The 26,224-nt window shown below is 36.7% G+C and overlaps 1 protein-coding gene and 1 pseudogene across 7 annotated transcripts in view; both read right to left on the bottom strand.

Moving 5' to 3' along the window:
- KIAA1328 (KIAA1328 ortholog) overlaps positions 1–26,224 on the bottom strand; it is a 525,281-nt gene that overhangs the window by 376,400 nt on the left and 122,657 nt on the right. The gene's annotated exons all lie outside the window — the stretch shown is intronic.
- On the bottom strand, positions 17,495–19,470 carry LOC141549595 (eukaryotic translation initiation factor 3 subunit L pseudogene; annotated as a pseudogene).

Here is a 26,224-nt window from a genome sequence, read left to right as displayed (position 1 = left end):
TTATTTAACCTCCATTAGATTACTTGCTGTCTAGGGAAGGAGGGAAGGAACAAAAATTTGAAACATAAGGAAAACAAGGATGAATGTTGAAAACTATCTTAGCGTGTATTTTGAAAAATAAAAAAGTTATTGTTATTTTTAAGATAGTTTAAAAAAAAAGTTTTGGTGGACATCAATCTTAATCTCTAACTTACAGTCTTAGGGGGTTGCCTGGATTTTGTGTTTAGAAAAAAGAGTTATTATGATCCTTGAAAATCTTAAAATTTAACAAAGAAATCAGTATTATACAAATAATTTCACCAGCATGTGGCAGACAAAACTAAGAACTGACAATAATTTTCAGAACAGAACTGTAGTACTGCCACCAAGCCACCACTCCACTCTGTTGATTCTCTAAATTGTCCCTGAACTTTGTAGGGAGAAACTTGTTTTCCCATATAGAGCCAATGCAACATTAAGTCAGTTGGTAAAAACTGAATACCATGCAGATGAAGTATTGACGAGGGGAGCCTGAAACTGAAGGGGGGAACCCTGAAACGCTCTACTCTGTGCCGAATTCTAAGGGGATTGAGGAGAGACAAACCTCTTCATTTGGTTCCCTGAACCCTGAACCTGCCACTAACCTCATCATTTAACTCCCTGACCACCATTTTGGTTCCCTTACCAGGAACCCCAAAATCTAGACCTCATCATTTAGTGACCTGATGGAACCCCCAAATCTGGACAAGGTAAAAAAGTCTTTCTTGTTGTTGCCCTTTTTCTAGCTAGCAGAATTCCTTTATGGGGATTCCTGTGGTCTCTCTCTCTCTCTCTCTCTAGACTTACTGTCTACTCTCTAGTTAAGAGACTCAAACTTTGAGTCGTCAGTCTCTGACAATTCTGCATTGCTCAGGGAGCTTTTTGTCACTCTCCTTCTTTAGAGAAGGATGAGGAGCTATAGAATGGGAGACACTGTCTAGAGTCAGACTGTTAGGTTCCTTATTAAGTGCTAAGTTGGTCCTTAACCAACTTAAAGGAAGGAGTTTACACCTTTAAGAGGAGCTAACTTTTTGGTTGTAAAGTAGTTCCCACAAACCCCTGGGAGTACCCACAAGCCCATTCTCTGGGAGGATAAAAGGAGCCAAAAGGCAATATGGAAGGAGGCAGTCTGAAAGAAGTTCGAGTCTGGAAGGGTTAGTCTGGAGTGAGTCAAGGGAAGGACTTCCCAGGAGAACTTTAGGGAAGCTTGAGGAGATTCAGAGCCAGGATTCAGGAAGAAGAGGATTAGAGATTCTATCTTCCTGCTGGTGGAGGCTTTGGATTCAGAGGGAGATAGAGATTGAAGCTGACTGGAGACGTTCTGACAGGAAAAGATTCAAGACTTTGAAAGACACAATATAGAACTAAAGCCAAGGCTGTCTCCCCAGAAGCTCCCCAAGAGATCTCCTCCCAGAGAACAATCGCAAATCTAGAGACAACAGGACGTTATATCAGGTGAGGAGCTATTGAATCGAGAACACTAAAGTTTTTTTGTTTTTTTTTTTGTTGTTTTTTTTTTCCCCCTAGAAAATCAAGGAATTCAGTCTTTCTAATGAAGTCTGACTTCTCATTTCCTAGCTCATTCACAAGGTATTTTTCCCCTGCCTAAAGTAAGCCTGTCACGCCACCCTTTCTATAGTGGGGGACAGCTCAAACTCCCAGGAACACATATAGTTAAGCTGTCTGGAGGCCTTGTGCCTATCCAGGACAATTGGACAGACAACTTCTGTGGGTTGACAAATAGCCCTGCTCCTGAGGAGATCTTTTGTCATATCTTAGGGACGCCTATAGAGAATGAAAAAGCTATATAATTGGGAAAGGTTGGGTCTTGGGGGCCTGTGCCTCTATCAACATTCAGCTTAAAAAAAAACCCTCAAAACTTGAAAGCTTAAGCCTTTGTATCTCAATGTACTCCTAAAGTGTCTTTTTCTCTCAAATCCTGGGACTGATCTCTGCCCTGGAGCATAAAAGGCCAGCTGAAACATTCCCAGTGGAGGTGCCTCTTTCAAAGCCAGACCCCTCCCAGACTAAGGAGAAACCTGACTACTAGAAAACTGGAGGAACCCATTTTTAGCCCTCATGTTTCTCCCACTCTGCTGTTACAAACAGCTGTTGGCTCTTTAACTCTCTCTCACCTGAACTAAAACCTGACACTCCCAGCTCTTCTCCTCAGGGCAACTTCTACCTCCTGGGAAAAACACAGAGGGCAGAGGTACCTCATAACGAAAATCCCTCCCAGACTTAGGCTGGGAACCCCAGAGATTCATGCTGTAGGTGTCATGGAAACTGTCTGAGGAGACTCCCCAGTTCCTGTCCTGAGTTAGAGCAAGAGAAGCATTGGAGGAACTGCCTTTCCAGCATAGTCAACACCTGGTGGCTGCTTGATCCAGAAGTTGAGATGCCCCCCCCACCAACATTCTGCCCTCTGCTAGGAATTTGGGGCTTGGTCAAGTTCCCCTTTGCTCGACCAGCAAACACTTGGCAGTGGGTAAGATGGGTGGGGTTTCTCCTTCACTTTTGCTCTGGGCCCTCTAGTCTCTCCTACCCCTCCCCCATAGAGTGGGGAATAGCAGGGGGAGCTCAGGACTTGTCTTGAGATTTCTCCTTTGTCTAAGCCAGCTTGGTGATTTTATGGTGAGACCCAACTCTTCAGACATTCAAAGAATTTTTTTTTTTTTTTTTAAAGAGCATAAACTTTTAGATAGTTAAGAAATTTGAAGAAGTTTAACTGCACTCTTATCTTGAAACCTAATAGAAATCAAGGCCTCCTACCTGGCCTGACTCTCTGGGTCAGTCACACACTTAATCCCCCACCACCCTGACTCTGACTCTATTTAACCAGGAATTAGCTTTCCTGGAAATCAGAGTGAAAGGGTGGTTTACACCCTAGATTCTAGGCTACTTAACACTTATACTAAAAAACTTTTTGCTCCTAATATTTTCCCTCCTACTTTTATTTGATTGGCATTCTATTTTTCTCCCCAGCAATTAACTCCTAAACTACCTTCAGCTGTGGAGCTCTGGGGGCAAAGGAGACATTGGGTATTGTTAGCAGGACCTGATGCATTTTCTGCAAAAGGCCCCATTCTCAGATGTCACCCCACTTTTAATCTGCTCCTGAGATCTGTTTTCTCTAGGCTTCAAGCTTTGGATTTTCAACTGCCCTTCAGCCTGGAGAACTTGGGACAACTGAATGGGACAAATACTCCTTAGATGCCCTGCTGCTGTTTTCAGACCTTACACCTCCCCTTCTGGCATGAAATCCCAAATGAACTAGGGACATCTCTATATCTCCTGCCAGCTCAAAGCAGCTATGGAAGAAGAGACCTCTGCCCTTTATTCCAAATAAATTTGGGGGTGACTGCTTGAGGGGAGAATGACAAGGGGAGCCTGAAACTGAAGGGGGACACTGAAGCTCTCTGAAAACTGTCAAGGACAAATTCTCCTTAAACCCTGCCTCTGTGGGACCTGCCCCCAAGGAACAAAAATAGTTTATCTTGGTGGGATTAGTTGAAGTAATCTCATTTAGCTGGACATCTAGATATCTATTGACCCCTATTGCTGGCTCAAAACCACTCCCAGTAAGTGGTCTCATCTAGGCCTGGGGGCAGTGACAGCATTGAGGGAATCTCATTGAAACTTCTATCTCAGATTTCCTTGGCAACTTGGGGCTCAGTCCTTGCAGAGGACTTAATATGCCATGCCATGCCATGCTATGCCAGGGAACCCTCTGCCTGCTGAAATGATATTCTCTTTCAGCATTACCCTCTTTTTATCTCCTCACCTATTTCCTTAAGATTTTATAGCTCTCTGTCGGGATTTCTCTACTAGAAACTTTACTTCTCTGCCAGGATCTTGCCACTAAAGAATTTAGTCTTTCTATCCATGCACAGCAAAGGCTGACTTCCCAAATGCCAATAATAAATTTCTTTTTATCAGTCTAGCTTTTCTGGTTTGTAAATTCCTTTATGAAGGACCTCTGCACAACCAGAAGGGAGTTCTAACAACTTGCTACCTTGTGCTGAGTCCAAAGGGGATTTAGGGGAGCCAAACCTCTTCATTTGGTTTCCTGAATGCCGAACCTGTCACTAACCTCATCATTTAATTCCCTGACCATCAGAAACCCTAATCTCATTCTTTTGATTCCCTGAATCTAGACCTCATCAGTATCTCTTTACAAACTGACATTATGTACGATGAAATATTTATTCATTTATCTTTTCTATTTATTATCTACTCCTAAAAAGGATTTAAAGAGGCTAATAGTTAAAAATAGGCAGTAGTAAACATTTCTTTAAAAAAAAAGGGGGGGGGCATTTACTATATTGGGAAATGGAAGAGTAAAGAGAACAAAAAACTAGTACGAAAAAATCATTTTTCCTCACCAAATCCTTTTTTTCATATTTGACTCATCACAAATTATATACCTTGAAGAATTTCTTGATAAATGTTAATAGTATGGATTATACTCTAACTCCATGCTTTTTATGTTGAGTCCTTAGGAAAAAATGGGCATTTTTATAATAATGTTAGTAATAAATGACACATACTATGATTTAAGTTTTACAAAGCACTTTACATTATTTCATGTCATCATCATCACAACCAAGTGACATATTTCCCCATTAAAGAAATGAGGAAATGAAGCTCAGAGATTTCAAATGACTTGCCCAAGTTCACAAAGCTAGTAAACAATAATGACAAATTTTTCACTCATGTCTCCTAACTCCACATCTGATACTCATACAAAACACTTCTTTACTATACTGTTTAAATCATGCCCATTTTATGGACTTGAAAACTTAACAAGTTATAGTGATTTATGTCAGAGATTTTACTAAAAGAATAAATGCTACATAGTATATAATATGTAATAACAGCAGCAGCAGCAGCAGCAGCAGCAGCAGCAACTCAACTATAATATACATATCTCCCCCACCAAATCCTAAGTTACCATTCATGCCTTAAGGAGTAAAGAGGCCTTTGAGGAGAGAGCAACCAGGTTGGTATACCACTATGTACCCCATGATCACTATGGTAGGAGAAAGACCTAGCAGAAGTCCTAAAACTATGCACTAATTGAATTAATATAATTTTACCAGGTTCAAGTTTGTTCTTCTAACCCTCAAGTCTAAGGCTCTATCCACCCTCCTAGAATTTCTTTTAAGAGCCAAAGAAACAGACTTAGAGGAGGCAGCAGGAGTTGCCTGAAATTGTGATAAGAATCTTCATGCTGTCTATGATGCCTCCCATCATCATATTATACAATAATATAACCAACCAATACATGGAAAATGTATTAAGTAAATGCTTCACTAAGCCCAGATCTAATAAAACAAAGTTGAAAACAAAGAATTATTAAAATGTAAAGAATTAAAAAAAATTTAAAAACATATGGCCACTGAAGATTTTAAGGCAAATTTTGAATCTTTACATAATAATAAACAGATAACAAAAAATAGATATCAATATCTCAAATAATTTAAAAGAAGTAATGGACAAAATTATATAGGAATTTCAAAAAGCTATTTTTGAGATTTAATGGCATCTATGCAACTAAAAAATCAATTATACACAGTACAGAGAAAATTAATATAACCGGCATTTCCTATAACTATAATAAGAAAACACACTATTCCATGATATGTAAAAATGTAAAAACATTTCAGAACCTATATACACAATAGGTGTGTTCTCCAAAGTCACCACTGACTTCTTTATTGCCAAATCTATCATTTATCAATCCTCAGAAAACTATAACACTGTCTTCTTTGGTATTCTCTCCTATTTATTTGATATTATTTTATCCTGGTCTTGTCCTCCCTACCCAACCATTTCTTCTCAGTGTCCTTTACAGGATATCTTCAGTGAAGCCAAACTTATTAATTTTGGGTTCTTAAGGGCTCTTTAAAGGGATCTAACATTTTCTCCTTCTATACTGTTTTACTTGATTATCTCATCAACTCCCATGGCTTCAATGATTATTTTCAAACCTACTTAATATCCTCCCTAATCTCTCTAGACCTAGTCTCACATTTACAAATACTTATTGGATATTTTCAATCATAAATTAAGCATGCCCAAAACTTATTGTCTTCTCTTCTCCACAAAATCCTGTATTCTTTCAAACTTCCTTATTCCTGGCAAAGATACCATAGTATCATCCTCCTAGACACCCAGGCTTGCAACCTATAGGTCATCCTGGATTCCTCACACTCATTTACAAACATCTGAAATACTGAAATAGCCTACTTGTTGGAGCTAGTTTTATGAAAGATGAATAAAATAAGCCATAAGGTGTTATGATTTAAAAGGAAAAAAGTAATTGCCGGTATCAAAAATGAAAATGTGTATTAATAAATAATGAAGAAGAAATTGATATAAACTGAGATCTTGGGGGGCGGGAAGGGTGGTCTTGGGTTAAAAATCTCAAACCCCTCTGGGAGGGGCCCCACCCTCCTATTCATAGGGGAAACTCACAGATAACTAATCTCATTCAATTGGAAATCTTGGCCTGGGGTATGGTCAATGCCCTCTATTGAGTTGAAAATTAATCCCTCAAATTCATCTGGAGATTAGTCTCTAGCTCAGGGCCAAAGAAACCCAATATATTAAATGTGGTGTGCACTGACCTTTTGCAAATAACAGGATTTTGCCAGCTAATGAAAATATTTTCTCTTCTCAATGTAATAAATCCATTTTTGCAACAAACTTGGAGCTTGTATTCACTGGGGTTACAAATTCTTTCACAAAGCCTGTGGACACAGGGAAGCTCATTGCTATCAGGAGATCTCTCAACCCTCATTTCTCACACCTCAACAAAATGAAAGCAATTATTAGGTGCTTTTCCACTCAACTATATATCAGTAAAATTAACAATCTAAATTAAATCGATGAATATTTACAAAATATAAATTATTGATAAAAAAAAAGAACAGATAAGAGTTAGATGGATTTAGAAGACAAAAAGATAGAAATGAGTAAATTTAAGTATTCTTCCCTTAGAGAAAGAAATTGAGTAATCCACTATAAATAAACAAAAAGGGGGGGGGGGGGAGTCTTAAAAGCCTTTAGACATAAAATAAAATTCTAGCAAACATTTAAAGAAACATTCATCTTAATACTATATAAACTAAAAAAAAACCAGTTATTTTATATATATATATATATATATATATATATATGATTTTATATATATTTCTATGTAATGGTTTAAAGCATCCTAGTGAATCTGTTGTGTCACAGTTTCCTTTTACTATCCTGCCTCAATTTCCCTAAATTGTTCTGCTTCAGTTTCTTGAATTGTTCTGCCTCAGTCCCCCTGGTTGCAACCCCCCTTTTCTGTTCATTAGGACTGAGATAATTAGGCTGGGAGCTCTGACCATTAGCATTCCATAGAGCCATAAATTGCAGATGAGTTACTGGGAGATATGCTTATATATCTCTAAATTCTAGACTTTCTGTCTCTAGTGATTACCCCCCCCCCTTCACTCCCAGTTTATCAGAATTTATGGACCTACCCCCAATGTGTCAGAACCTAATTGATGGTCCCTGCCTGGAAATTCCTGCCACTTATCAGTGTTTGGACTCCAGCCGTTGCCTTTGTATCCTCTGATCTTAGAGCCATATATAAATCATTAGAATATCACATTCGATGCAGATGCTGAATGCTTTAAGACATCAGCCCTGGGACCAAAATGGATCCTTTGATCCCAGAAAATCTTTCCCTCTCAGAAACCTAAATAAAATATTAAAAACTCTCTAATCTCTATCTTGCCTCAGTTTCTCCAGCATTATAAGTCAATTAAAAGAATAAATAATTAACTTTAGCAACATTACACAAAAGAGACCCATTCAAATCACTAACATTTATGTATATTAAAAACAAAATCTGGCAGGAAGAGAAGGAAAAATCATACCAGTTATAATATCTACAGAGTGCATAAATATTTGGGAGTCAGCCTTCAAAGACACATAGAAAATGTATGAATACAAATATAAAACACTCTTTACACAAATAAAGACAGACCCAAATAACTGATGAAATGTTAATTATTCATGGGTAGTTAAAATGAGACATTATAATAATAATAATAAAAACATGATAATATTGTCTAAGTTAAATTACTTATTCAATGCCATACCAAAGAACTAGAAGAAATAACAAAATTGATCTGGGAGAACAAAAGGTCAAGAATATCAAGGAACTTAATGGGAAAAAAAGTAGGAAGGAAAGAGATCAAACAGTATAAGATATCCAACTAAACTACAAAGCAATAATCCACAAAACAATTTGGTACTGAGTAAGAAACAGAAAAGTTCAGCTATGGAAAATATTTGATACACAGTACAGAGAACCAAATGAGCACAGTAATCTAAGGTATGATCAATTAAAAATCAGTAAACATTATTTAAGCACCTATTATGTGCCAACTACAGTGCTAAGCACTGAAGATACAAAAAGAAGCAAAAACCAGCCCCTGTTTTCAAGAAGCTTAAACTTTAATGGAGAAGAAAACAAAAGTATACAAAGCAAGCTGTATACAGGATAAACAGGAAAAAATTAAGGGAGAAACTGGAATTAAGAGAGCTTACTGAAGGCTTCTCTTAAGTCAGATCAATAGTTGAAGAGGAAGAAGAAAAGCATTTCAATCATGAGACAGCCAGAGAAAAGCCCTGGAGCTGGGAGATGGAGTTCATGGAACACCCAGAGTGACTCAGCATGCTCTCAGATTCTCAGAGCCCAGACACAGCTCATCCATTGCAGTCCTGGTAGTGTCTCACAGCTCCCCCCCCCCCCCCCCGCAGTCTGTAGAGGAAGCTGGGTAATAGAATCCAGCCCCACACACCATCAAAAAAAAAAAAAAAAAAAGTAAACTGCATTTGTTTTTTTTTGTTGTTTTTTTACTAGTTTGTCTTCTTTGATTCTTCTTTGACAAAATGAGCAAAAAATTAAAATGGACTCTAACTATTGATAGCTTCTATATAGATAGAGAGCAGACTTTAAAGTAATTTAACTTAGACTAAAAACAAACTGTCTCCAGATGAATCCCCAAATGGGGATATCATCTGGTCCTCAGCGCACAAGACTCTCATAGAAGAAATTAAAAAGGCTCTCACAAGAGAACTAGAAGAAAAACGGAAACAGGAAAGGGAAGCTTGGCAAGAGAGTCTAGATAAGTCATCCCACTCATTTAAAGATAGAGTGGATAAAGAAATCAAATTCTTGAAAACAGAATTAGTGAATTGGAAAAAGAAAATAGCTCTCTAAAAAATAAAATTGGCAAAATGGAAAAAAAAAAAACTCCATAGAACAAAACACTTCACTTAAAAACTCATTGGACAATTAGAAAAAGATATAAAGTGAGTGAAGAAAATACTTCATTAAAAATCAGAATCCAACAAATGAAAATGAATGACTCGAGGAGACATCAAGAATCAGCCAAACAAAACCAAAAAAAAAAAAGGAAACAATGGGAAAAAAATGTCAAATATCTTCTTGGGAAAACAACAGACCTGGAAAATAGATCTAGTAGAGACTATCTGAGAATTATGGACTTCCTGAAAAATATGATGAAAAAAAGAGCCGAGACACTATTTTCCAGGAAATTATTAGAGATCTGCCCAGATGCTTTAGAAACAGAGGGTCAAATAGACATTGAAAGAATTCATCTATCACCTACTGAAAGGGACCCTAAAACTCCAAGAAATATAATGACTAAATTCCAGAACTATCAGATGAAGGAAAAAAATATTAAAAGCTGCTACAAAAAATGAATTCAAATGTAGAGGAGCCACAATAAGGATTACTCAGGATCTAGCAGCATCCACATTAAAGGATTGAAGGGCCTGGAATCTGATATTCCAAAAGGCTAAGGAACTTGGTATGCAGCCAAAAATAACTTACCCAGCGAAGATGAGCATTTTTTTTTTCAGAAAAGAAGATGGACATTCAATGAAATAGGTGAATTTCTTATATTTCTGATGAAAAAACCGGAACTAAACAAAAAGTTTGATCTCCAAATATAGAACTCAAGAGAAACCTAAAAAAGGTAAAAAGAAATCTTGGGAAGTATATTTCTGCTATAAAAATATATAAAGAACACATGTATAATTTGTTCTAGAAACTAGAGGTGGAAAGGAAAATTTTTTAAATCTTATTTTCTTTTTTGTTAATTTTTATAATTATAACATTTTCTTTGAAAGTACATATGCATAGGTAATTTTTTTTTACACAACATTATCCCTTGTACTCCGTTCAGTTCCAAGTTTTTCCCCTCCTTCCCTCTACCCTCTCCCCTAGATGGCAGGCATTCCCATACATATTAAATATCTTATAGTATATCCTAGGTACAATATATATGTGCAGAACCGAATTTTGTTGTTGTTGTTGTTGCAAAGGAAGGATTGTATTCACAAGGTAAAAATAATCTGGGAAGAGAAACAAAACAACAACAACAACAAGAAAAAATGCTCACAGTTTACACTCATTTCCCTGTGTTCCTTTTCTGGATGTAGCTGATTCTGTCCATCATTGATCAATTGGAACTGGATTAGATCTTCTCTATGTTGAAGATATCCACTTCCATCAGAATACATCCTCATACAGTATCATTGTTGAAGTGTATAATGATCTCCTAGTTCTACTCATTTCACTCAGCATCAGTTGATGTAAGTCTCTCCAAGCCTCTCTGTATTCCTCCTGTTGGTCATTTCTTACAGAACAATAATATTCCATAACATTCATATACCATAATTTACCCAACCATTCTCCAATTGATGGACATCCATTCATTTTCCAGTTTCTAGCCACTATGAAAAGGGCTGCCACAAACATTTTGGCACATACAGGTCCCTTTCCCTTCTTTAGTATTTCCTTGGGATATAAGCCCAAGAGTAGCATTGCTGGGTCAAAGGGTATGCACATTTTGATAACTTTTTGGGCATAATTCCAGATTGCTCTCCAGAATAGTTGGATTCTTTCACAACTCCACCAACAATGCAGAAGTGTCCCAGTTTTCCCACAGCCCCTCCAACATTCATCATTATTTGTTACTGTCATCTTAGCCAATCTGACAAATGTGTAGTGGTATCTCAGAGTTGTCTTAATTTTAATTTCTCTGATCAATAGTGATTTGGAACACTCTTTCATATGAGTGGAAATAGTTTTAATTTCATCATCTGAAAATTGTCTGTTCATATCCTTTGACCATTTATCAATTGGAGAATGGCTTGATTTCTTATAGATTAAAGTCATAGATTAAAGTCAATTCTCTGTATATTTTGGAGATGAGGCCTTTACCAGAACCTTTAACTGTAAAAATGCTTTCCCAATTTGTTACTTCCCTCTAATCTTGTTTGCATTAGTTTTGTTTGTGCAGAAACTTTTTAATTTGGTGTAATCAAAATGTTCTATTTTGTGATCAATAATGGTCTCTAGTTCTCCCTTGGACACAAACTCCTTCCTCCTCCACAAGTCCGAGAGGTAAACCATCCCATGTTCCTCCAACTTATTTATGATTTCATTCTTTATGCCTAAATAAATATTAGGAAAACTATTAGCATAATCGACCATATCAATAATCAAATTAACAAAAAACATATGATCATCTCAATAGATGCAGAAAAAGCATTTGATAAAATCCAACATCCATTCCTATTAAAAACACATGAGAGTATAGGGATAAATGGACTTTTCCTTAAAATAGTAGTATCTATTTAAATAGTCAGCAGCATCTATTTAAAACCATCAGTAAGCATCATATGTAATGAGGATAAACTGGTACCTTTCCCAATAAGATCAGGAGTGAACCAAGGTTGCCCATTATTCATTATTATTATTATTCAATATTGTATCAGAAACGCTAGCCTCGGCAATAAGAGTCCAGAAAAAGATTAAAGGTATTAGAGTAAGTAATGAGGAAACCAAATTATCACTCTTTGCAGATGATATGATGGTATACTTAGAGAAACCCAGAGATTCTACTAAAAAGCTATTATAAATCACAACTTTAGCAAAGTTGCAGGATACAAAATAAATCCACATAAATCCTCAACATGTTTATATATCACCAACAAAATCCAACAGCAAGAGCTACAAAGAGAAATTCCATTCCAAATAACTGCGATAGCATAAAATATTTGGGAATCTCTCTACCAAAGGAAAGTCAGGAATTATGTGAGCAAAATTACAAAACAATTTCACACAAATAAAATCAGATTTAAATAACTGAAAAAATATTAGGTGCTCTTGGATAGGCTGAGCGAATATAATAAAGATAACAATACTCCCTAAACTAATCTATTTATTTAGTGCTATACCAATTAGATTTCTAAGAAACTATTTTAATGACCTATAAAAATAATAACAAAATTGACATGGAAAAACCAAAGGTCGAGAATTTCAAGAGAATTAATGAAAAAAAAAAAATCAAATGAAGGTGGCATAGCTGTACCTGATCTAAAACCATATTATAAAGCAATAGTCACCAAAACCATTTGGTACTGGCTAAGAAACAGATTAGTTGATCAGTGGAATAGGTTAGGTTCACAGGGCAAAATAGTTAATAACCACAGCAACCTAGTGTTTGACAAACCCAAAGATCCCAACTTTTGGGATAAGAATTCATTATTTGATAAAAACTGCTGGAATAACTGGAAATTAGTATGGCAGAAATTAGGCATGGACCCACACTTAACACCATATAACAAGATAAGATCAAAATGGGTCCACGTTTTAGGCATAAAGAATGAGATCATAAATAAATTAGAGGAACATAGGATTGTTTACCTCTCAGACTTGTGAAGGAGGAAGGAATTTGTGACCAAAGAAGAACTAGAGATCATTATTAATCACAAAATAGAAAATTTTGATTATGTCAAATTAAAAAACCTTTGTACAAACAAAACTAATGCAAACAAGATTAGAAGGGAAGCAATAAACTGGGAAAACATTTTTACAGTCAAAGGTTCTGATAAAGACTTCATCTCCAAAATATGTAGAAAACTGACTCTAATTTATAAGCAATCAAGCCATTCTCCAATTGATAAATGATCAAAGGATATGAATAGACAATTTTCAGATGATGAAATTGAAACTCATATGAAAGAATGTTCCAAATCACTATTGATCAGAGAAATGTAAATTAAGACAACTCTGAGACACCACTATACATCTGTCAGATTGGCTAAGATGACAGGAAAAAATAAAGATGAATGTTGGAGGAGATGTAGGAAAACTGAGACACTGATGCATTTTTGGTGGAGTTGTGAAAGAATTCAACCATTCTGGAGAGCAATTTAGAATTATGCCCAAAAAGTTATCAAACTCTACATACTCTTTGATCCAGCAGTATTACTACTGGACTTATATCCCAAAGAGATACTAAAGAAGGGAAAGGGACCTGTATGTGCCAAAATGTTTGTGGCAGCCCTTTTCATAGTGGCTAGAAACTGGAAGATAAATAGATGCCCATCAATTGGAAAAAGTTGGATAAATTGTGATATATGAATGTTATGGATTATTATTGTTCTGTAAGATATGACCAGCAGGATGAATACAGAGAGGCTTGGAGAGACTTACATGAACTGATGCTGAGTGAAATGAACAGAAGCAGGAGATCATTATACACTTCAACAATGATACTGTATGAGGATGTCTTCTGATGGAAGTGAAAATCTTAGACAAAGAGAAGATCTAATTCAGTTCCAACTGATCAATGATGGACAGAATCAGCTACACCCTGAGAAGGAACAAGGGGAATGAGTGTAAACTGTTTGCATTTTTGTTTTTCTTCCCAGATTATTTTTACCTTCTAAATCCAATTCTTCCTGTGCAACAAGAGAAGTGTTCAGTTCTGCACATGGATATACTATAATATATTTAACATGTATAAGACTTCCTGCCATCAAGGGGAGGGGATAGAGAGAGGGAAGGGAAAAATTGGAACAGAAGTGAGTGCAAGGGATAATGTTGTAAAAAATTACCCATGCATATGTACTCTCAGTAAAAAGTTATAAGAAAAAAGAGATCTGGAAAAGCTTAAACTGCAATCTTATCTTGATCTGTAGCCCTGACAGGCAGGGACACGCCCATCCCCCAGAACCCTGCCTCACAAAAAGTGTAGTGGCTGTTTTTAATTGAAAAAGCCTCTTAATTGAAGAGGTCTAAAAATTAACCCTGGGATAGCCATTAATCCCAGGGAATCAGAGAATTTTTTTTTTAAAAAAGCTAATGGACATCAGTGCTTTAGTAAACCTAATAGATATCAAGGCCTCCTACCTGGCCAGATTGTTTGAGTCTGTCACACCCTTAATCTCTACCACCCTGACCACACCCCAGGAGAAATTAGCTATCCTGGAAATAGAGTGAAAGGGCTAAACTCTATGCTACTTAACACTTTTACTACAGATAAAGAATCTTTTGCTCCTAGCATTTTCTCTTCTACTTTTCTTTGGTATTCAATAGTGTTAGATGGGCTTTCAGTCTTCTTAAAGGAGGCCCACAGAAGGGACCTGATGCATTTCCTGCAAAAGGCCCCATTCCCACATGTCACCATCTCAACCCTGGATGACACTCCACTTTTAATCTGTTCCTGAGATCTATTTTCTCTAGGCTTCAAGCTTTGGATTTTCAATTGCCCTTCAGTCTGGAGAACATAGGACAATTGACTGGGACAAACACTCCTTAGATGCCCTGCTGCTGTTTTCAGACCCCACATCTCATGCCTGACCTCCTGGAATGACCCCCCCCCAAAATCTCTATGTCTCTTGCCAGCTCAAAGCAATTATATGAAGAAGAGATCTTCGCTACTTTATCCCAAATGCATTTGGAGGTGACTGCTTGAGGGAGGAATAAAGAAGGAACCCCAAAACTCTCAAAATGCTTGAAGGAGAAAATCTCCTTCAACTCTGTCTTGTTTTCCTAGGGCAGGGTCCCTCACTGAGGCAGTTTCATTCTGTTATCTAGAATTTCAACCCTATTCAATTAGGAAACTCATTCAATTCAAAGTCCAGCTCAAGCTGAAACCCAGCATGTAGATGAGCCAACTTGGAACTCCACTCACTAGCCCCCACCAGATCTGACCTGCTCTGTTTAGGCTGTCCCAGCTCCCACCAAGATACTCAATATAATACCTTCCATCAACTAAAGTTTTTTTCAGATGGACCTTGATAGCTCACTCAGCTGCCAGGACTTTCTGTCCATTAAGAACTGTATTCTCAGTGCAAAACTCCATTTTCCAATAGATCTGCCACTATAGAAATCAGTGTCTTGGTAAACTGATTTTTATCCAGCAATAAATTTTCATTTTGCAACTAATAATTCAGGAATGAGTGAATTCTTTCACTCCTAAAACCTGCGGCCAATTTAAAGGGGATTCTTAACAACTCTCTTATAACCACTAATCAACACTCAAACAGCATCAAAAGCATAATATTTTCACTGTTGTTGCTGTTGTTTTTTGTTTGCTTGTGTTTTTTTTTCTTTCTTGTGTTTTTTTTTCCTTTTGATTTGATTTTTCTTGAACAGCATGATGAATATGGAAATATGTTTAGAAGAACTACATGTTTAATAAATATTGGTTTCTTACTGTCTAGGGGAAGGAGACAGAGGGAGAAAAAGTTTGAATTAATTTTTGCAAAGGTGAATGTTGAAAACTATCTTTGCATGTATTTGGAAAAATAAAATACTATTAAAATTAATGATATATCTTATTTCTATATCTTCTATATTCCTCCCTCAAATTTTTCTCTTATTCCAGAGAACTATCCCTTTTACAAAGACTTTTTTTCCTATCTTCAAGGCTGGTATCCTATCCTCTGTACCACCTACTTCCCCCAAAGACTCCTTGTAAAAAAGAAAAATATATTTTTTTGTTTTTTAATCTGACATTAAATACAAAGTTCACAAGTCAAAGTCTCCAAAACTACTCTTTCTTTGTAAAGTTCTTTTCAAATCTCTTCTTTGGGGCCAGCCTTTTTCTTTATTATTTCAATTATTTTGTGGCTACCCTTCAGTAAATTTACATGGTAGAAGACAATGCTATTCTGTTTGTAGGATCTCCTTATTCTGTCTGCCAGTTGTCTCCATCTGCTTTTGTTTCCTACCTTTTGAATATAATTACTTATTCCTCCAGTTTAAGAATGAACAAAATTCACATTCATTTTTTTTTTTCCCCACAGCAATCATCTCGGTTACATCTGCTCTTTGATGTAAATTATATTTTCTTTTATAAAGAGACAATTCTACATGCCCAAATGGGGCACTTTTCATGTTGTATGAGAACTTAAACCTCTGTTTAAGATGAGGCTTTGATGTTTCTATCACATTAAATATCATTTATTTAAACTTATTTAATTATATATTGAAGAGTAGATTCTTACAATTAATAGTCAACAAAAAGTCAACAAATATTCATAAAGTGCTTATTTTGTGCCAGACATTATAGCTTTATATTCTATTGTAGGTCAATTCTATGACTATTAAGATGTACTCTGCTTACCCATCTATTCCCTTTAAGATTCCTTTCTAATTGCCCAATCCATGACTGACCTTGATTCACAAATCCTGGTCAAAGGCACCCTTTGACTATCCGGGCCCAGCCCCCACCATCAGCTCAGCTTTCCCCAGCCCTCACCTGATCTGAGCAAACTGAAAAGCCCGCCAAGAACTTAGGGGTACCGCCCATCATCTTTTGGGTATAAAAGAGGTGAGGCCAGAACGCCCTCATTGCAGGAGCCCTTCCCCCCAACACACATGGTATCCTTCCAGCCATGTAAGGGTCCCTGCCCGCCCAGCGGCCACCTTTGGCTCTGGTGTCTTTCTAACTTACCTTTACTTCCAAATTCCTACAATAAACCTTTTATTTATCAATCTGGGTTTTCGGGACTGTAAATTCATTTTACAGGGGACACTGCGCCTCATGGGATTATCTATACTCCGAGAAACGGGGTTCCCCTTTCCTTTCCCTCATTAAATAGACTAACAATCCAATACAATGAAAGACTGCAAGATTAGATTAAAAACAACAACACAGTCTTTTAATTACACAAGAAACACATTTAAAAATCAAATCCATATGAAGAAAAAAAAAATTGAAGGGCCTGGAAAAATTTATTATGCATCAGGTGAATCCAAAAAAGGAGGAGCTGATGTTATCAGAAAAGCAAAAACATTCAAATTTTTTTTAAAGGATGACAAAAAGAAATTCTATTAAAAAGAATCACAGACCACAAATCAATATCCTTTTTAAATATATATCCTCCTAAATTCATAAAAAAATAAACAAATTGAACTATAAGAAGACATAGGTAGTAACATAATAGTGACGGGAGATTTTGATATCTTTTTCTCAATTTGTGTTATGTTTAACAGAAAGATTTTTTTTTTTAAAGGAAAGACATAAAAATGAATGTATTCCTAGAACTAAAAGACTTATTGCTTTTTTTTTTTTTTTTTTTTTTTTTTTTGAGGCTATCTATCTTCCTGGGATTTATTTAAATGTTCGACTCCAGCAAGGAAGGCCTGCTGGTCTGGATCAAAAGGCAAGAACATGATGAGATGAAGAGCATGTTCTGTCCCTGAGACATCAGCATCCGCAGGAATTCTGGATAAATGTGGCGAAAGACGGGGCACCCTCAGGGTCTCTGGCCCATCTTCTTTAGGGTTCGATTGAGCTCCTCAAATTTATGGATCTGTCAGATGAAGAAGTCTCCATAGCGACGGGCCACCTTGGTATCGGCAATGTGGATCATGTCCTTGTCGATGTAGAAGTCCACCTCTGAGGCCAACTGGAACTCCCCATCCAGAGCCGAGATGCCACTGGTCCACACCAGGTTCTTCATCTTGTGCTTGAAGACCAAGAGCTGGATGCGGAACTCCTGCTCAGTGAGGTCCAGGAAGCCAGCCAGCTTGGCCACGGGCATGGTGGTATAGAGCTTCAGGAAGCTGCAGATGGTGGAGAGCTGGGCCTGCTGTTGCACCTCGTCCACAAACACCTTGAGCTGCTGCAGGAAGGGTTCCTTGTGGTAGTTGGGGTGCACGTTGTCGTAGTTGGGCACCACGGGGGACAGGAACTTGGGGCAGGAGTAGCTGAAGAGCTCCTCATACACCTGGGGGTTCCCCTTCTGCATGCGCAGCATCTTGTCTCCGTACTTCTCCCGCAGCTGCAGGTGGATGCTCTCGTCGATGTGCATGGGGTACATGGTCAGGGCAATGGCCAGCAGGGTGTGCATCTGCTCATTATGCTTGTTGATCATCTCGTACTTGTACGTTGTCCTCTGGAACATGCTCTTGGTCCTCTGGATGTAGAGCAGGATGTTGGCAAAGACACGGATGGCATCCTGGTATCGCCGCATCATCAAATAGGCAAAGCCACGTAGTAATAGGTAGTGACCTGGCGCTCAGGCACCCGGGAATACATGCTCTTCTTGTTGAGCTCGATGTTCTCGAGTACCTTGATGGCCTGGTAGTAATCCCCCAAGAGGGAGTGCAGCCGGAGCAGCCCCACCAGGCTGAAGTAACCGAGCATCTTGTAGAGAGAGTGCCGGCCATATTCCCCAGCCACACTCTCGGGGTCACCTCTGCTCGTGTAGACTTCTAGCTGCCGGTTGATGTTGGATTTGTCTACCAGGGAGTGAAGCACATTCAGGACACTGTGGACGTTCCAGATCTTGGGGTTGGAACGAAGAAAGTCGATCTCTTCTTCTGACTTCTTGGCTGTCTTGCATCGGTATTGGCTGAAAGACTGAAACTGGTAGATGAATTCATCGATGATATCCCACAGCCACTGGTTGGGCAGCTCGAGGGGGGCAGGCCCATCGGCATTGAGAATGTAGTTGAAGAGGTTGCAGTAGTTGTAGTAGGATTCAAATCTCTGTTCCAAGGAAGGCCCACCACTGACTTTGGCATAGATGTGTCTATAATAGAGCTTCTTATACAGAATCAGGAAGACGGCATCATTGCCAACTTGTGGGGCGATGGCCTCTGCTTCTGGCCAGGGGGTATTCTTGAAGATCCTTTCAGTCAGCTTGGTCCAGCTGTTCTCATAGATGTCCTGGATCTCATAGACCTTTTGGTCGATGACATCACTAGACACCCAGCTTGCCTGAAGCTCATAAACTTTCTGGTTGATGAGGTCGGAGACAGTTTTATGGAAATACTGGATAAAGTTCTTGATAACTTCGAGAATCACTTGGTAGGTCTGCTGCTCATATTGGCGCTCATAGGCCAGGTCCTGCTTTGGGTCTCCTGTGTGCATGTCATAGTCGCCAGGATATGCGCAGGGATCATATGCAGCCTCGTTGTCATAATCCTCAGCCGGGTAGGACATGGTGGCGGTTCAGAGTCGCGGCTCAGAGAAGGTACGAGCAAAAGTCTTATTGCATTTTAAAAATGGGACTATTAAAGAATATTAGGTATTTCTTAGTACCATATGAAACTTTTACAAAAATTAATAATGTTATCAGGGAACAGACACATTTCAAAATAAATACAAGAAAAGAAGAAATAGTATACAAATTCCTTATAAATTGCAATACACTAAGAATAATAGTTCAGGAAACATACACAAAAGATACAAATCCAAATAAATAATAAGTGGATCAGAAACAAATCATAGAAAAAACAAATAATTTTGCAAAAGACAATGGTATTAATGAAACAATATAACAAAATAGCTACAGAAATTTTCAAGAGGAAAACCACATCCCAACAAGCATATATTAACAAAATAGGAAAAGTGAGAATTAATGACAACAATATGCATTGAAATGAATCAGAAATCTAAAATTTAACTATGATTTCAAAGAGGAATAATTAGAAATTAGAGAAGAAACTGATAAGCTGGAAACCAAAATATAGAAAACATTTTTGAAAAAAATTTAAAAACACTAATAAAAATCAATTAACTTTTATATATGCTGATTAAAAAGTCAGGTTAAAAATCAGCAAATGAGTAAATGAAGAGAAGAAATCATAAGTGAAACAGAAGAAATAAAAAGAATTATCAGAACCTATCATGCAGTTATAGGCAAAATAAAAAACAACACAAAAAAACCCCACAAAAGTTAAAAAACACCTCAGAATAGAAGACAGACGAATACTTTCAAAAATATAAAATAACCAGAATAAAAGACAAAATAGAGATTTTAAAAATACTTCAATCTGAAAAGATAAACCAAAGAAATAAATTTCAAGTTTTTAAGAATTCACAAAATGAAGCAGGTTGTGTTCCCTTTAAAAAACTGTATTTCCTATTGATTTGTGATTCCTTTCAGATTCCCAACCTCTCCTGGCTGAGATATATCAGTCCCAGCTTCCTGGTAGAAGCCAGGGCCTTAATTCACAAATCCTGGTCAAAAGCACCCCTCTGAATTCTAATAGGAGATCTGGGATTGTCTCAGACACCACGAGATCTGAGCCAACTTGGGCTCTCCTAGACCCCATTCAGATGATCTGCTCAGGTTTCCCAACCCCCACCAAGACAAGCAATATAATGAGCTTCCATCAACTAAGGTCTTTGCAGATAGACCTCGGTGCCTTACTCAGCCACCGGGACCTTCTGCCCACTGAGAACTGCATTCTCAGTGCAAAAACTCCATTTTCCATAGATCTGCCCACTAGAATAATATTATTTTCCAATACCATCCTCTCTTTATCCTCACCTATTTCACTAAGCAGACTTTATGCTTCCAATCCCCATAATAAACTTCTTTTATCAATCTACAGACCTGGTTTTCAGGTCTGTAAATTCCTTTAACAGGGAGCCTCTGCGCTGCCAGAAGGGATCCCCAAAACTCCCTACCCTTGCGCCAAATCCCAAAGGGTTTGCATGGGAGCTCCAATTGATTCCTTGAACCCCGAACCTGCCACTAGACCTCATTTAACTCCTTGACCACCAGAAACCATAATTTCATTTGGGTTCCCCAAAACCTAAACCTCATCAAGAATAAAAAAACAAGAGGACCAAATGAAAATAGAAAGAATCTATTGACTACTTATTTAAATAACAGCCAACTCTCAACATTTGCATCTTTAACTTTTGTGATTTCATGCATTAATTATTTTAATAATATCATTTGCACTTTCTTATTGATAACCATGAACATTTCAGCTATGAACAGCAGAGAAAAAAGTGAGAGATACAATTAAGAGACTGTTATCCTACAAAGTACCTCACTAGTCTTATTCATCCTTCTGTAGTAGAATAAAGAGCTCTCCATGTATCAGGAATGCTGGAGATGATATTGAGATCTTGCCATTCCCAGCATTTTCCAAAAGCAGTCCAATAACTTCTCCTTTGGTTTTCAGAGGATAGCTAAATAGAAGAATTTATAGTAGTAGAATGTTATATGTAAATTCAATGTGCTGTTTGTTTCAACTGAGATTTTAGCTCAAAAGATCACAATTCTAGGAAATTACTAATCAGAAAAAAATGTTTTTTATGTTACCAATTTATTTTGTGTACTGCACTTTATGGGACATTTCATAGTTACTGTATTAGGTGAAGTATATATTATGAGAATGTTTTGTTGTATAGAATTGTATGCAAAACAGTCTATTGTTGGCAATTTCTAATGAGAGACTACAGTTTTGGCTGGTCACAGGTATTTTACTCCTTATTTTCCATAGATTCAATGTATCAAAATTTGTGGCTTTGACTTTCACACCATTTTTTAAGAACATTACTCCCACAAATTAAGGATTGACTGCAACTACAAAATAAAAATACCCAATAATGTTAGTCATAATCTAGAAGAAATAATGTTAGTCATAATCTAGAAGAAATCCATAAACAAAATGAGAAACAGCCAAGAAGTAGCCACCATCATAAAGGAAAAAAGTCACTAAAACAAGACAGTATTGCAAAAGATAAAGGCTTACAATTAATAATAATTTGAAAAATTCTAAGGGGTATATAAGGAATATAATTTTTAATAAAATAGAGGACATAAATATTCTTAATGAAAATACCAGGACTGAATAGGAACTATGAAAGAAAAACACACACAAAAGTCAAGAAAAAATATGATGAAGTAAAGAAATATCTACAAGAGTGATGGATTTACATTTTAATGGGAAAGATAAGTATCTCCTTGCAACTCTATTATTATCAGAGGTCAAAGAAGTAGTTAAAATAAGGCAGAAGATGTGAAAGTGGTATTATGTTTGGAGGACAAAAACCAGAAAAGGAAATGAACTGGAAAAACAAAATACAGGAATAAGAAAGAAGAAAGGGGGAAGACAGGGGATGAATTGCCATCTCATAGAATGAGTGTTTCTAAACAAGGAGGAAGAAATAGTAAATGAACATCATTTGAAGTTCACTTTTATATGAATCAGTACAAATAAGGGAAGAAAGCACTACAGAGCTTAGTGAGAAATATATTTAACTGAAGAGGAAAAAAGGATGGAATGGGAAAAGAGAAGAGTGAAAAACAAGATGGGGAGAATGTTTTTAGAGAAGGATTAACCACAAGCAAAACAAACACTGACTTGAAAAGATAAATTGTAGAGAGAGGTCTTACATGGGAAAATAAGAATAAGAGGTACAGATTAGAAGGTCTGATGTAGCTACTGTTGTCTATGAGAAACACACTTGAAACAAAAAGACATTCAAGGACGTTTTAAAAATGGGAATAAAGCAAAACTGTTTTTCATATTTTTTTTTCTTTTTAAAGCACAGATAGCAGGTCAAAATTGTTTAAAAAAAAGTAACAGTAAAAACAAAATTAAGAAATAAACTGGAAAACTACATCATGTAGAAGGATAACAATTACAATCAATATTTAACAAATATGTGCTAAAAGGCATACCATTTAAATATTTAAATGAAAACCAAATTAAATTACATATGAGAAAAATGGCAAAACCATAGTAGTTGGAGATCCCAATGTATCCCTTTCAGCCATAGGCCAATCTAATATATAAGCACATAAATGCATATACAAATGCATACACATACATACAAACAAGTTAACTGAATAGAACTCTAGAAAAGCCAGATATAAATTGGATTACAGGTGAGGGAGGGGAAAGGAGGGAGAAAAAGGTTTTGCAAGGGTGAATGTTGAAAACTATTTTTTGTATATATTTTAAAAATTAAAAAAGACAGAAAAAATTAAAACTTCTATTTGGATCACACATTTTTTTCCCTCTTGGATGAAAAAATAAGTTAGACATGCACAATCTCTGATATTTATTAAAGAAATAGAAACATATATTTATCAGCCTTATATGGTACACTTAACAAAAAACAACAACAACAACAACAACAAAAAACAACAACTAATATATAGGGGTTCTAAAAGCTTCAAAAGGAGGAAAAAGCAGATATAGAAAATATATTCCTTACTCATTATTCAATAGAGAGTCTTTGAAGAAAAGATATGAATTTAATTAGAAGCTAAATTGTTTAATTCTAGGGTAAAAATTATGGAAATAATAGAGAATTTCATCAATAAAAATGATGAGACAATATATTGAAAATTATTGAATATAGTCAAAGTAGTTCTTAAGAGAATTGTATATTTATGAGCAATTTCAAAAACAAAATGAGGGAAAACAGATCAAAGAATTTTGTATGGAACTTTATAGATAGATAGATAGATAGATAGATAGATAGATAGATAGATAGATAGATAGATATAGATAATTTTACAGCATTAACAATTGCCAAACCTTTTGTTCCACTTTTTCCTGTCCTTCCCTCCACCCCGTACCCCAAATGGCAGGTTGACTAGTACATGTTAAATATGTTAAAATATAAGTTAAATACAATATATATATACATGTCCAAACAGTTATTTTGCTGTACAAAAAGAATCAGACTTTGAAATAGTGTACAATTAGCCTGTGAAGGAAATAAAAAAATGCAGACAGACAAAAATAGAGGGATTGGGAATTCCATGTAGTGGTTCATAATCATCTCCCAGAGTTCTATTGCTGGGTGTAGCTGGTTCAGTTCATTACTGCTCTATTGGAACTAATTTAGTTCATCTCATTGTTGAAGAGGGCCATGTCAATCAGAATTGATCATCATATAGTATTGTTGTTGAAGTATATAATGATCTCCTGGTTCTGCTAATTTCACTCAGCATCAGTTCATTCAAGTCTCTCAGACCTTTCTGAAATCATCCTGTTGGTCATTTCTTACAGAACAATAATATTCCATAATATTCATATACCACAATTTATTCAGCCATTCTCCAATTGATAGGCATCCACTGTTTCCAGTTTCTGGCCACTACAAAGAGGGCTGCTGTTAGGATTACAAGGTGAGAACTCAGATTGTCTGGACAGTGACAAGGTGAAAACTCAGGTTGTCTGGATAGTGACAAGGTGAGAATTCAGGTTGTCTGGACAATTACAAGGTGAGAACTCAGGTTGACTTGACAGTTCTCTGGCTCAGACCTTTGGTTCGGGCCTTTAAAGGGAGTTTACACCTTAGGAATTCTAAGAGGAGCAAGTTCATTGGTGGAAGTATTTCCCCATGCCCCATTGAGTTCTCACCTGCCTATTCTCTGGGAGGATAAAAGAAGGGGAGCACTGGGTCTGAGAGAATCGACTCTGGGATAGAGTTTTGACGCCAGGCAGGCTGAAAGGAGAGGAAGGACAAGAGTTGGAGGAGATTCAGAGCTCCCAAGAAACTTGTGCACAGAGGAAAAGATTTTACAGATCTCCCAGAGAAGATTATAATTGAGCAGACGACCAGTCCCTCACAATTCAAGAACATTACAGGCTGCCACAAACATTCTTGCACATACAGGTCTTTTTCCCTTCAAAATCTCTTAGGAATATAAGCCCAGTAGCAGCACTGCTGTATCAAAGGGTATGCACAGTTTGATAACTTTTTGAGCATAAATCCAAATCGCTCTCCAGAATGGCGGGATGTATTCACAATTCCACCAACAATATATCAGTGTCCCTGTTTTCCCACATCCCCTCCAACATTCCGCATTATCTTTCCCTGTCATTCTAGCCAATCTGACAGGTGTGTGTAGTGGTATCTCAGAGTTGTCTTAATTTGCATTTCTCTGATTAATAATGACTTGGAGCATCTTTTCATATGGCTAGAAATAGTTTCAATTTCATCCTCTGAGAATTGTCTGTTCATATCCTTTGACCATTTATCAATTGGAGAATGGCTTGATTTCTTATAAATTAGAGTCAATTCTCTATATATTTTGGAAATGAGGCCTTTATCGGAACCTTTGACTGTAAAAATGTTTTCCCAGTTTATTTTTTCCCTTTTAATCTTATCTGCATTAGTTTTGTTTGTATAAAAACTTTTCAATTTGATATAATCAAAGTTTTCTACTTTGTGATCAATAATGATCTCTAATTCTTCTTTGGTCATAAATTCATTCCTCTTCCACAGGTCTGAGGGGCAAACTATCCTATATTCCTCTAATTTACTTATAATCTCATTCTTTATGCCTAGGTCATGAACCCTTTTTGACCTGACCTTGGTGTATGGTGTTAAGTGTCGGTCAATGCCTAGGTTCTGCCATACTAATTTCCAATTTTCCCAGAAGTTTTTGTCAAATAGTGAGTTCTTATCCCAAAAGCTGGGGTCTTTGGGTTTGTCAAACACTAGATTATTAAAGTGATTGATCACTTTGTCCCTTGAACCTAACCTATTCCACTGAGTTAGCCAATACCAAATGGTTCTGGTAACTACTGCTTTATAATTTTAGATCTGGTACAGCCAGGCCACCTTCATTTGATTTTTTTTTTCATTAATTCCCTTGAATCCTTGACCTTTTGTTTTTCCATATGAACTTTGTTGTTATGTTTTCTAAGTCATTAAAATAGTTTTTTGGGAGTCTGATTGGTATAGCACTAAATAAATAGATTAGTTTAGGTAGTATTGTCATCTTTATTATATTTGCTTGCCCTATGCAAGAGCATTTAATATTTTTCCAATTGGTTAGATCAGACTTAATTTGTATGAAAAGTGTTTTGTAGTTTTACTCATATAGTTTCTGATTTTCCCTTGGTATTCCTAAATATTTTATACTATCGATAGTTACTTTAAATGGAATTTCTCTTTGTAACTAACTGTTGGATTTTGTTAGTGATATTCTTATGAATGCTAAAGACTTATGTGGGTTTATTTTGTATCCTGCAACTTTGCTAAAGGTGTAGATTATTTCTAATAGCTTTTTAGTAAAATCTCTGGGGTTCTCTAAGTATATTATCATA

This window comes from Sminthopsis crassicaudata, chromosome 1 (assembly GCF_048593235.1).
Source record: "Sminthopsis crassicaudata isolate SCR6 chromosome 1, ASM4859323v1, whole genome shotgun sequence".
Classification (NCBI taxonomy): Eukaryota; Metazoa; Chordata; class Mammalia; order Dasyuromorphia; family Dasyuridae; genus Sminthopsis; species Sminthopsis crassicaudata.
Note: the sequence above shows the minus strand (reverse complement) of the source record. Positions and strands in the feature narration are given on the sequence as shown.